This window comes from Phalangium opilio, unplaced genomic scaffold, assembly GCF_054372755.1.
Source record: "Phalangium opilio isolate 3A_F unplaced genomic scaffold, DU_Popi_V2 ptg000043l_1, whole genome shotgun sequence".
Taxonomy (NCBI): Eukaryota; Metazoa; Arthropoda; class Arachnida; order Opiliones; family Phalangiidae; genus Phalangium; species Phalangium opilio.
In genome coordinates, this window is record NW_028324167.1 from 4767781 (window position 1) to 4778710 (window position 10930).

Below are 10930 nucleotides of genomic sequence, written 5' to 3' on the forward strand. Positions count from 1 at the left end.
ATATGAACGAAATGTTAGAGATTTGTCTTAAATCTAATCTTTAACAACACTAGAATATATAAACCCCATATTAAATTGTATGCGCATATGTAGAGAATTACAGCTTTGAATAACTTAAAGAAGGGGTCGACAATTTGGTTCACGGGTAGTTGAGCGGTTTTCAAAAGAGCGTTTTGGAATAAAGCGGTTCCCAAAACAGCGATTTGCAAAACCGCGGTTGCTGTTTCCGCCCAAACTGTGATTGATAGGGAGGGAAATCTCTATTATATTAGGTATATAGAACAGAGAACAATATTATGCAAAAAGGAGTAATGTTATATCGGAAGTAAATATAAAATATAATTTTTTCGAAAAGGCATATTATTTTGGGGAGTCAATGAAGATACACAACAATATTTTGGAAATGGCGTACGAAACAACACTCAAGATATAAACGCTGTAATCAAACACTAAAACGAGAAATGGCTATAATGGCAAACGCGTTTATGAAAAAGCCGTTTTGGACAATGCTGCTTTGATAACACGCCCAATCGATAGCATACCGACAATTTCGACTTGGGGATGGCAATTTTATGTGTTTATTACGTTAATGAAAATAATCTACTCATCATATAATTTCGAATAGATGTATGTATTTGAAATTTATTTAGCTTTTCCAGCACTAACTTACCAAGATTGCGCCCAAACTATCAACAGCATGTCTTCAATATTCAATAGTGATGTTTAGACGGTCTTCAACATAATTATTACCAATGTTCTTAATTTTTGAATAATATGCTGCTTCTAAATGACATTCCTGGCGGCCATTTTTCCAACATGGCGGCCAAACGATCTCAATATTTTACTAAGAGTTTCACACAGCTCTGATTATAATATCAATATATTTTCTTATTTTTCCAACAACATGGTGAAATACACTGCACCCAGCATTCACGGCGGCCATTTTCCAATATGGCGACCAAACTATCGAACACAGAGCTGGAAATTTTTATATGATGTTCATGTTGTTCCGATCATAATGTGTACCTATTTTCATAATTTTTGAAGCTTGCATACCAGGCGGCCATTTTCCAAGATGGCGGAGAAAGCTCGCGTTCTAAGCAGGGGACTTTTAGTATATTTTTTGTTGGGCCAAAAATAACAAATGTACCAATTTTCATCCTTACGTTCAAATGTTCTAGGTCAAACCCTAAAAGTCCTGGGCTACTTAAGAGAAGCGGTTAACGAGCCAGTTTTAGAAATACTCATCGCTTCTAATGTTAACTTCGGTGGGGCTTATAAGTTTCTTATGAAAATTAATCTGTCTGAAAAGCACTTACGATCTTAGGACCAATTCCTTGATATCTTGCCTGACACAGAAGGACTTGATGTAAATGAAAAAATATTCTCTCCGGTAACTGTGTTCTCCAATGTAAATCTCCAACTTGTTTTTTCTCTTGCATTTGTATACTTTCAGCATTATATCATGCAGTTCATCCTGGGTAGTTAAACCGAACCACGCCTTATTCTTGGTGAGACCATCGTATTTGCAGCCGAAAACGTGAATTGAGTCAACCGCCAATTGGCTCATCCTGCAGATTCTCATTTCAGGATCTAAATATTTGTACGCGTCCGAGGGCTGCATGGAACGGTAAATCGTAAATCACATTTTAAATTATCTTGGTTGTTTCTTTTTGTCTCACTATTAATTCCACGTTGCAAAAAAATCTTGACTCAGAGTAGTAATCATGATTGTTTAGGAATACCCGTTTAGTCGTCATGTTTAAAACATCATTTAAACTGTCAAATACCAAATATTCTTTAATTGCGAATTTGGTTTTCATGTGCCCGGACATTTCGAAGGTCAAAAGAAGGGTTCCGAGTAGCCATGAACCGCACAAAATCATCCAAATTAGGTTCGTAGAAAGTCTGCTGAAAGCTAGAAATCAATATTGTCATATTAAGCAGTATCAAAACTAAAAAAGTAACATAAATTATTCAATTAATATTAATTTTTACATTTTGAAAAAAATGTGGAAAGAATTTCCAATAGCAACAGAATCATTTCGAAAATGGGAAATGTTCTTCTCTCTTTACAAACAACCTTATCCTTGGTTTTCCACAGCAGGAAACAAAAGAGAAAAATTCCGGATAGCAGAAGAATACCAGCCTGTTTCAAGTAAACTTGATATAATGTAATACTTTTTCATAGAAAATACAAAATTTGCTAGGAAAACGTGGTGAAGGAAACCTTCTCACGACGAATTCGTGAGTCCCCAACTATCAAAACTTTGTTACGTAAATTCTGTTTTTGGAAAGCTCCAAATTCCAAATGTATCATTTTTATTCCATATGAGCTAATTATTAAATAGTTTTATAGAAATGTCATTCCTTTCATATAATATTCCAATTGAAAGCTCTCAGTTGGGGGAAGAGCTAAAATTCGTCAGATAATTTTATAGCCATGGGAGGGTTGAATACATAAGGAAAGCTGGAGTTCGCAAATTATGACTGCCAAAAGTACGGCAAGATTTAAGAGCCAATTTAAAGATCATTATATACGTTTCAAATTTCATTATTAAAATATGTCGATATTTTTTGGGACACATCGAAAGAAGACAATTCAAATCTGGGAGAGCCGTTCAATCTTGGATATGTATAAATACTGACGTATTATGGATTTCCATCTGTCACCTTCCACTAGGCATGTCGCTTAGGCGCCCAGTCAGCAGAGAAATAACCCCAAACCTTGAGAGGATGAGAGATATTCGTATTGGGCATTGGCGACGATTCAAAACTTACGACTCAGGATTTTCGGAGTTAGTTTTAACTCCAGGTCGACCTACTCCCGACTCAATTTAGAAACACCTCCCATCCACGAACGTTAAGCATATTTGGCGGCCACCTTTTTGGCCAATTGTGAAATCCATAATCCATAGTATTTATGCTAATCTTTACCCTTACTTTTAAAGTATTACCTTCACTCGTTAAAAGAAAATAATGTTAATTTTACTAACTTTCCAGTCTATCATTAAGAACTCTAGACTTGTGGTTTCTTTTAGGACTGGATTAGTTATAGTGATGGCTTCCTCATAATCAAAGAAAATTGGCTCGCTTATTCGAGTTTTCGTAATTCTGTTATACAAAACTGTGCCAAGAGCAAGAGCTGGTTTGTGAATGTGCAAAATCTGAACCAAAATTGTATTCACTTGTAAATGAAAAACTTAGGGAAATAAAGTAGAATTTTTATTCGTTAGTTTTAATTTATTGCTTGCTTTGTACTTACTTTGTCCGACAGATTGGCATACTCCTTTACTCTTAAATCTCTGCAAGCCTCGGTCTTGTTAAGGATTAAATTATTTGCCAATTCAGACTTTTCCTAAGCAAATATTCTTGAACTAAGTATATTATCGCTTACATGAAACACGAGTTTAAACATTTTAAGGCCCGTTTTATACCAAAATTTCAACTCAAACCCCAGTGGAACCAAGCCTCCTAAAACACGTCGTATTACTAATAGTACTTACAAGGAATCTATAGACTTTTTTCTCCAAGTAGCATTTGCATAAACAAATGAAGTTCCTAATTGAAAATATTAAGTTTCGTTTAAGTGATTAATTTGTTAATAGTTTAGCACCTTTAAAGGTTCATGTTATTACCTAGCTCTTAAAAAGTCGATAATATATTCAAACTCTTCATGGTAATACTTCATCTTTAGAGAACAATTTGTAATAAGAATTCCAATGAACGTTCTGTCCACTCGTATACTGATTTAATTCGATTGCACGTAATTTAATTCAATTTAAGTAGTTGAACTACTCATAGTTGCGTAAATTTCCCATATTTCTTAATCATAGTTGGTTTCAAAGCGATGACGTTGTTTGTTGTAGTATATAGAATAATTTCAATAAGATGTACACTATTTAGAAGAAGGCACATCTAAGGTACTTCAAAATACCTTCACAACGTTTTTAGTTCCCATGAACATATTCAATCAGTTTTCTCACATTGCGGATATTAAACGATTCAGAAAAAGTTTATAGCTTCGGTGTTCTGATATTAATAACACTAACAAAGTAAAAATAACAATCTCTAATAATAATAAAGTTTTTTTCTAAGCCTGTGGCTTGTTTACTGGTGGGTCCCTTTACAGTTAATAGAAGGGTGGTGGCTAGCTCCTATGCCCCATACCGTTAACCTCTGCAAATTTTGATAGAAAGGAGTAGCCGGGCTAGACCACGAATCCATTTTATTTGCAACAAGCATTGATTGTATTCCTTTAACTGCTAGCTCAACCACTAATTTTGGCCAATTTTAATCGGCGTGTTTAGTTTTAAGCATGGTATTGTTCGAGATGTGTTTTCAGTAGGTGTCCTTTCTGGTGATCCGAAACCGAAATCACTTTCTGAATATTTAGATTCCTTAGAGGAATTATTCCATGCTTAAAACATAACGTATATAAATCACTTCGCAGTAGGATTTCATGCTTGCATCACAAAAATGTGCAGGCACGTACAAAAAATTTAAGCAGTAATTCAGCTGCATTCACGTTTTTTATCGCTACCACGCTGTAATAGGTATACATTAAGGCTACATTTTCTGCAGCTCAAAAAACGCGAACATTTTAATCCAATTCCAGAACTGCAAATTGTCTGCCATTTCTACATTTTATGTTTTTAATTTTTAATTATCTATACTGGCAGAAATATGCAGCGCTTTTCTGCAAACGCGATGCTAAAGTAGAAATGATAGCTGCTAGTTTAGAACTGTAATTTGACCACACTTATAGAAATGTTACAGATCTGCAAAAGTGATGGAAAAGTTTAAATCCACGTGCCAATTTAAAATTGCAATTTGACCATATTTATAGACATGTTACGGGTCTGCAAAAGTGATGGAAAAGTAGAAATCCATCTGCCAATTTAAAACTATAATTTGACCAAATTTATAGACATATTGCAGGTATTTAAAAGTAGATATCCGTCTGCCAGTTATTCTAAAACTGTAAGAGTACGAATAGATACTTTTAGAGCTTATAGGAAAGAATTTCATTTGCACGTCTGCAAAATCGTTGCAGAAGTAGAAAAAAATCAAATAAAAGATTAAACAGGAGTATCTCCTGTTTAATGTCTAGAAAATTTCCACAGCTATCAAACCGCTCTCATTGAATAAAAAATTTTTCTATAAGCTTTAGAAATATTAATAATGTACAATTACAGTTTTAAAATAGCTGTCAGACATATTTCTACTTTTGAATACCTGCAATATGTCTGTAAGTGTGGTTAAGGTACAGTTTTAAATTGGCAGGTGGATTTCAACTTTCCCATCACTTTTGCAGACCTGTAACATGGCTATAAATATGGGCAAATTGCAATTTTGAATTGGCAGCTTGATTTCTACTTTTAAATCACTTTTGCAGACCTGTAACATGTCTATAATGTGGTCAAATTGCAATTTTAAATTGGCAGCTGGATTTCTACTTTTGCATCGCTTTTTTAGAATCGCGCTGCATATTTCTGCCAGTATAGTCAATTAATAGTTAACAAACAGAAAATGTTGAAACGGCAGTTAATTTGCAGTTCAGGAATTGCTGTGAGAATTTCGCGTTTATCTGCTGCAGAAAATGTAGCCTTAATGTATATCTATTACAGCCTAGTAGCTATAAAAAAGCGTGTATGCAGATGAATTACAGCTTAACATTTTTGTATGGGAAGCCTCTAATTTCAACTGATTTGTAATTTTCTAGATATTAAACAGAAGTGCAAGTTGGGAATCCTAAATAAACCTCTTCGAGTTGAGACGCAATTAAGAATATTTAAATAAATATAATTTATATTTATAAATTTGATCTTCATTAATTTACATTAATTCTAGTTAAATCGTTTTATGAAACTTTATTCCTAAAATCATTTTAAGCATAGCTATTGTTCACGTTTGAACTCAAGCGTAAGCCTATCAAAATGTTTGGAAATTTAGGGTATATAAGGCGACTGATTCTCAGTAAATGATAAGACAAGTTGGGAAAACCAAAGTATTACCTCTCCGAGTCAAGAGGTCTACTACTACAAACTTATTTACCTAGATATGGAATTATTTCTCTTTTTTTGAAGTAAAAATTTACGAAATATTGAAGCAGTATTCCAAGCATAGCGAATAATACAGTAAAGCAGACGACATTTTACATCCAATAAGGATAAATCTTGGACACATGGAAATCAGTCAATGGGGAAAAGATCAGGAAATGAAGTCTACGCTTCAGCTGTTTACCGTATATTCTGATAGCTACATTCACAACTAGTTTGCAGTGTAAACACTATCGTCTCGTCTCACCTCAACAATATTCTTAGTTTGCCAACATGAATGTTAATGTTAAATAACACCATGCTAGACGCACTAATAATCAATGCGCACCATAAAGAGAATAAAAAGTCTGTAGCTACTACCCGTTTACCATTAGCCCTTTTACTATTCTAATTGCCACCAAGATCTTTTCTTCTATTATAAAATCCTAACCTGATTATTTAATAGTGTATTTAAGTTTCGGCTCACTCTGAACCGTTGATGTCTCTTCATTTCAGACACGAAAATCAAAGCCCAAAGTTTACTTCACCTCAGGCCTCAATTATTTACTATTTGTTTCACTAAGCCTATTGCGGATGATACTCAATATACCCGCCGGAGTCTAGGTCTTAGTTTTCTTCATGAAATCACTAAACTAAGGATTATTCTATATACAGATGTAGTATAGCTTAAGTAATATATAAACAGCCATTTCAAATAACAATATTAAAAAAAATCTTTGGAATATCAAAATGAAACAGAGCTTTAAAGCTACAAAAGTACTAAATGCATCATAATTACAAAACATACTTCCACATATTCACTTTATATTATGGAAAAACTGAATATTAATGTTCTGTATGATTTCTTAACACATCAACACAAGGCTAACTGCTAACGCGACGCACTAGTGTAACAATGGACGAACACACAGAGACAACAAGTTGGGAAAACCAAAATATTACCTCTCCGTGTCGAGAAGATTATATAAACAAAATTATCCAATGAAAACACTTTTGCCCTCATCCTTTATATATATAGGAGGCAATGAATGAAATATATCACAATTCACGGGCCTTGATAGATATAGGAGGCAATGAAGGAAATATATCCCATGCACGGGCCTTGGTAGATATAGGAGGCAATGAAGGAAATATATCGCATGCACGGGCCTTGGTTGATACAGGAGGCAGTGATAATCTCTCTTTGTACGAGAGGTTTATCTTTAATATTTAAATAAATATAATCATTTTTAATTATTTTAATCTTCAATAATTAACATTAATAATAGTTAAATCGTTTAAAATAAAGTTATACCTATTATCATCTCAAACTTTGCTAATATTGACGTTTAAGTGAAGGGTACCCCTCTTGCCCGCTATCTTCAAATTTTGGGGTATATATACGATTCGATTCCATTATAATAGTAAGGAAAAAGCGCAATTGCGAAAACCTTTGGTGGCGATCCCACCTTAGGGAGGCTAGACGTTTCTCGTAACCCTAGCTGATCGCCGCGTATATCCGAAAACCAAAAAACCAAACGATGATAATGGAGTAGAAGCCAATGATAGAGATTGGTGTCTATGTGGAATAGACGGCAGACCAGTGGATGGTGGTGTTAGAAGCCAGTGTAAGTGAAGACTGGTGTCAATGTGGGATTGACAAAGAACAGAAGATGCTGGTGTTGGAAGCCAGAAAAGTACCAGACTGGTGTTCATGTGGGATGGACAAATATCAGAAGATGGTGGTGTGAGAACTCAAGTAGAGGAGCTATTTCCGTGACTGTGAAAGCAGTTCGGAAATGGCGAACACGTTTGCTCCGATACGCAAACTGCGAACGCGGTCACGTGGGTGTAACAACGGACAGACAGACACACACACACACACAGACAGACAGACAGATACGGCCGTTACAGAACCTCTCCTGGACTACGTCACACGGAGAGGTAAAAACATAGACTGCTTTTTAACTCTTTCCGTATTAATTTTGAGTTGAAAAACAAGATTATCATTAATATTTAAATAAATATAATTATTTTTAATTATTTTAATCTTCAATAATTAACATTAATAATAGTATAATCGTATAAAATAAAGTTATACCTATTATCATCTCAAACTTTGCTAATATTGACGTTTAAAGTGAAGGGTACCCCTCTTGCCCGCTTTCTTCAAATTTTGGGGTATATATACGATTCGTTTCCATTATAATAGTAAGGAAAAAGCGCAATTGCGAAAACCTTTGGTGGCGATCCCATCTTAGGGAGACTAGACCTTTCTCGTAGCCCTAGCTGATCGCCGCGTATATCCTAAAACCAAACGATGATAATGGAGTAGAAGCCAATGAGACAGATTGGTGTCTATGTGGAATAGACGGTGTTAGAAGCCAGAATGTACAGACTGGTGTCCAAGTGGGATGGACAAAGACCAGAAGATGGTGGTGATTAGAAGCCAGTATGTACAGACTGGTGTCCATGTGAGATGGACAAAGACCAGAAGATGGTGGTGTGAGAACTCAAGTAGAGGAGAAATTTCCGTGACTGTGAAAGCAGTTCGGAAATGGCGAACACGTTTGCTCCGATTTGTAAACTGCGAACGCGGTCACGTGGGGTCTGACACACACACACACACACACCCATACGGGCACACGATTGACACTTGGGGACCGGTAAGGAGTGATTGACATCTGAGGACCCAATTAACTATAATTCATTAAAAAGAGGATTTCATAATTAGTTGAGCGCCATAAAGCATATAATTAAACACTCGCTGTGCAAAAAGAACCCAAGACAATTTTATGTAGGGACCTGAAAACACACGATATTTTCACCGCATAAATGGGACCTTAATTCCAGATTAATTTCAAATTTCAGATATAGATGTCGCTAGGTGAAAGTCCCCACTTGTCAATGAAGTCACTGCGTGGATTTTGAAAGTGTATAATCAAAAAATGTCCCCAGATATAAGGTAGGAAGACGGTTTAGGTCCCCACTTGTAATACTGAAATCAGCTCAAAACTTTAGTGTTAAGCCTTTAAAAGGTCCGATTACATAAATTTCATTATAATAATCAATATTTAAACTATAAAATTAAAATATACATGAAATTAGCCCACTTGTCTGTTGAAATGACTGTGAAGGTCCCCACTTGTAAATTTATCGAGTGTGAAAAATGAAATTGAAATACCTGATGGAAAAATATAGGCTTCGACACTAGTACAAAATCTAATAATTTATACACAAATGTCCCCAGATATAAGGTTGGAAGACTGTTTAGGTCCCCACTTGTAAACCTGAAATCAGCTCAAAACTTAAGTGTTAAGCCTTTAAAAGGTCCGATTACCTAAATTTCATTATAATAATCAATATTTAAACTATAAAATTAAAATATACATGAAATTAGAAAATGTGTGTTCAAAAGACCCCACTTGTCTGTTGAAATGACGGTGAAGGTCCCCACTTGTAAATTTATCGAGTGTGAAAAATGAAATTGAAATACTTGATTGAACCATATAGGCTTTGACACTAATTCAAAACCTAATAGTTTATACACAAATGTCCCCAGATATAAGGTTGGAAGACGGTTTAGGTCCCCACTTGTAAACCTGAAATCAGCTCAAAACTTACGTGTTAAGCCTTTAAAAGGTCCGATTACATAAATTTCATTATAATAATCAATATTTAAACTATAAAATTAAAATATACATGAAATTAGAAAATGTGTGTTTAAAAGACCCCACTTGTCTGTTGAAATGACTGTGAAGGTCCCCACTTGTAAATTTATCGAGTGTGAAAAATGAAATTGAAATACCTGATGGAAAAATATAGGCTTCGACACTAGTATAAAATCTAATAATTTATACACAAATGTCCCCAGATATAAGGTTGGAAGACTGTTTAGGTCCCCACTTGTAAACCTGAAATCAGCTCAAAACTTAAGTGTTAAGCCTTTAAAAGGTCCGATTACCTAAATTTCATTATAATAATCAATATTTAAACTATAAAATTATAATATACATTAAATTTGAAAATTTGTGTTTAAAAGACCCCACTTGTCTGTTGAAATGACGGTGAAGGTCCCCACTTGTAAATTTATCGAGTGTGAAAAATGAAATTGAAATACTTGATTGAACCATATAGGCTTTGACAATAATTCAAAACCTAATAATTTATACACAAATGTCCCCAGATATAAGGTTGGGAGACTGTTTAGGTCCCCACTTGTAAACCTGAAATTAGCTCAAAACTTAAGTGTTAAGCCTTTAAAAGGTCCGATGACCTAAATTTCATTATAATAATCAATATTTAAACTATAAAATTAAAATATACATGAAATTAGAAAATGTGTGTTTAAAAGACCCCACTTGTCTGTTGAAATGACGGTGAAGGTCCCCACTTGTAAATTTATCGAGTGTGAAAAATGAAATTGAAATACTTGATTGAACCATATTAGCCCAGGACTTTTAGGGTTTGACCTAGAACATTTGAACATAAAGATGAAAGTTGGTACATGTGTTATTTTCGACCCAATAAAAAATATACTAAAAGTCCCCTGCTGTAGAGCGCGAGCTTTCGCCGCCATCTTGGAAAATGGACGCCGGGAATGCCAGCATCAATGTATTCCACATTCTTCTTCAAAAACTATGAAAATTGGTACAGATTATGACTGGGACCATATAAGCATCATTGAAAAATTTTACAGCTCTGTGTTCGATAGTTTGGTCGCCATATTGGAAAATGGCTGCCGTGAATGCTAGGTACAGTATATTTCACCAAGTTGTTGGAAAATTATGAAAATTAACCGATATTATAATCAGAGCTGTGTAAACCTCATAGTAAAATATTGAAGCCATTCATTAGATAGTTTGGCCGCCATGTTGGAAAATGATCAC

General features: G+C 34.7%; 1 long non-coding RNA gene across 2 annotated transcripts; it reads right to left on the reverse strand.

Moving 5' to 3' along the window:
- Positions 1 to 3064: 3064 nt before the first annotated feature.
- LOC149677870 (uncharacterized) lies at positions 3065 to 3878 on the reverse strand. Of its 2 annotated transcripts, XR_016366432.1 has the most exons (4): positions 3639 to 3878; positions 3507 to 3561; positions 3266 to 3358; positions 3065 to 3202 (listed from the first exon to the last, which is right to left on the reverse strand). It is a non-coding gene; the product is annotated as an uncharacterized LOC149677870 (long non-coding RNA). The 2 variants fall into 2 exon arrangements; XR_016366431.1 differs by having other exon boundaries at positions 3158 to 3358.
- Between the last annotated feature and the right edge of the window lie 7052 nt (positions 3879 to 10930).